Source organism: Octopus bimaculoides, chromosome 5 (assembly GCF_001194135.2).
Source record: "Octopus bimaculoides isolate UCB-OBI-ISO-001 chromosome 5, ASM119413v2, whole genome shotgun sequence".
Classification (NCBI taxonomy): domain Eukaryota; kingdom Metazoa; phylum Mollusca; class Cephalopoda; order Octopoda; family Octopodidae; genus Octopus; species Octopus bimaculoides.
Genome location: NC_068985.1, coordinates 11,730,478 through 11,733,999, shown reverse-complemented (window position 1 = coordinate 11,733,999; position 3,522 = coordinate 11,730,478).

Genomic DNA, 3,522 nt, shown 5'->3' with positions numbered 1-3,522 from the left:
ATATATATATATATATATATATACATATACATACATATATATCCATACACATACACATACATATATATCTATACACATATACATACATATTTATATGCATATAAATACATACATACATACATACACGCGCGCGCGCATTTAGGTTTATCGGTACTTCTGAAAAGGCAGACACAGAAAGACATTTGTTCAAAGCTGCCATTGCCTGTCCTAATAACAGCCCGTTGGATTTTTCTCATTTAAATAACATGAGATTAGGTTGTCATGTGATGGACTTCATTGTTATTATTATCTTAGTTGTCAGTTTCGACGTTGACGTCACCTCGGGATGCGTAAAGCGTTATGGTGGAGACGAAGCCGAGGGGGGCTGGCGATGGTGATGATAATGAAGAGGAAATTGGGAATGCGTGCTGTTTTAGGATGATTGTGATGACGGTGGTAGTGATGATGATGGTGATGGTGTTGATTGTGATGGTGTTGATGGTGGCGGTGTTGTTGATGATGGTGTTGATGATTATGTTGATGATGTTAATTATGATGATGGTGACGGTGATGATGATTTTGAGAAGGACGACGAAGACGATGGTGATGATGTTGATGATGACGACGAACGACGATGACAATAATAATGGATGTTAGCAATGGTAGTTTTGGAATGATGATGATAATGATGATGATGATGATGATGATGATGATGATGATTATGATGATAAGGATAACGTTGACGATCGTGATGATCGTCATGTTTTTCATCATCGTCGTCATCGTCATCTTCATCATCATCATTATTATCATGCTCATAATCACGATCATATGATCCGTGATGATGATGATGATGATGATGCTGATGAGAATGTCCTTCATGTCGATAAGTATTGTGACGCTGCTCTTTTCATTCAGCCCTTCATACCTTATCGAGAAGCTATACCGATGTACATTCAAACCATGTCGTTTTTAAGTATCATCTTGTTACGCTTTATATTATTTTACCAATACGTCTAATATTTCGTTTACTATTTATATCATTTGATATTATTTAAAGCAATAAACTTTCGTAGAAGGACAATTGGTTCTTATTTCCAGCAAAAATAGCTCCGTAAATGTTTCTACATCAATTCAGACAAGACCAAAGTTGTTGTTTGTTCCTTCTCGAGACATGCTTGGCTAATACGGACCAATTTCCCGGTTTCATTGGGCGGGACATCGTTCCGTCGCAGATGAGTTGCTCGATTCAGGAGGAGAGAATGAGCGAAAGTTGTGGCGAAAGAGTCAGCAGAATTTCGCCATTACCTTCTGTCAGAGTCGCGTGGAGTTTAGGTGTTTCGCTCATAAACACACGCATTGACCGGTTTGAGATTTGAACCCGCAATCCATCGACCTCCAGTCCGCTGCTCTAACCACTAAGCTATTTGCCTCCACTACAAGGCCAAGATGTCTCACATCAAATTAGATCATTATGCCGCTACTTGCCTTAGTATCGGTAATAGCTATTTGAAATCTTCGTGAATGTATATATGTGTCAATGTGCGTTTGTGCGTTAATTATCCTTTGGAGGTCTGTGTACTTGTGTGTGTGTGATAATTACTCTTTCGAAATCGGCGTGAGCGAGAAAGAGAGAGAGAGAGAGATTTTCCGTTTGCTTTTAAATATGAACATATGTGCTCAGGAATAAATGTTCTGGCAGTAATAATCTCGACGGTAAGTCTATATCATTTGATTCAACCATTTAACTTGTGCCATTGTTGTTGCAGCTAATTAATCTTAAAATAAAAAAAAAAAATGATATCACAAATACAATCTGTACCTTTGACTTAAACTTTCTCTTTCATATCATACATACAAAAGACAAGACGACACATAATTATTCTGAATTCATGTCCATGACATACGTAACAATACCGCACTAATTATCGACATAACAATACTATATGTTACCACAATTGGTGAAGCTGCCTCAAATGTAAAAGAGGTATACAGTATTGCTCTTTAAATTAAAATAAAAACGCTCAGGGGAGCAAATAACTGTGTCTGTCACCTTATTTCTAATTGGTATAACTGAAAATATATGTAAAGTCTTCTTTAAAAGACATTCAAAGATTGAATATAATCACAATCATCGACAATGTATCGTATATATGTAGTAATGCTGGGATTTGTAAACGTTGATAGGTGATTCTCAGTCAGTTTAAGAAGGTAGTCAAAGTTGCAGAGATCATCTATTAACTCATTAATTTCCTGCAATTAGCCGTGAATATGACGACACGGTGGGAGTATCTGACACGAAACACCAACGATATGGAATTAATCTCTCACACTTCTCGTAGATTGAGCGTTTTCCTGCAACTTTTCAGAGTGAGTGCGAACTTAATTTTAAAGAAGTGCAGCGCTTGAAATACTTCAGAAACCATGACAATCACGATGAGGATGTTGAGGATGGTGAGGATGGTGGTGGTGGTGGTGGTGGTGAGGATGATGATGATGATGAGGGTTATGATCATGGTGATGTTAGTGGTGGTAGTGGTGGTGGTAATGAGGATGATAATGATGATGATGATGATGTGGATGATGATGATGATGATGATGATGAGGAGGAGGAGGAGGGGGAGGCGGGGAATGGTAGGATGGTAGTGGTGGTGGCAGATATGGTGATGATGACCATGATGATGATGATCCTGATAATAATGAGGATGAAGATAATGGTGGTGATGGTGACGGTGGTGGAAGTAGTGAGGATGATGATGATGATGATGATGATGATGATGATGGTGATGATGATGATGATGGTGATGATGATGATGATGATGATGATGGTGATGATGATGATGATGGTGATGATGATGATGATGATGATGATGATGATGAAGGTGGTTGTTGTGATGATGATTATGTTGATCATGATGATAATTATGACGATGTTGATGATGATGATGATATAATATTAACAATAAAGAGTAGAAGTATGAGCCACCGAAGGAGGAGACTGGGAAGTTATAAGGGTTAAAAAAGGGTTTTACTGATTCCAGCGATGGTCTGAGCACTGGGATGGATATTCGGACAGATTTGAGAATGGTGTAAAGAAAATAGGAATCGATGCAAGGTTTACAGGTTATGCAGAAGACAGCAATTCTTGGGACGGTGAGGATGTTTAAGGAAAGGCTCGCCTCTGTATGGCTCAGGAGGGCAAGCCGTGGGGGATCTTTACCAACATGTAGTTGACTGTTCTCTAACTGAAATGTCTCGACCCTTGAATATCTGGCTGTCTGAAATTACAATAATTAATAATAATAATAATAATAATGATGATTATGATGATAATAATATTATTATCATTATTACTATTAATTAATATTATTATTATTATTACTATTAATTTCATTAATAATAATCATAATCATAATAATAATAATAACAATAATAATAAAAATGATAATAATAACGATAACAACAACAACAACAATAATAATAATAATAATAATAATAATAATAATAATAATAATAATAATAATAATAATAATAATGATATAT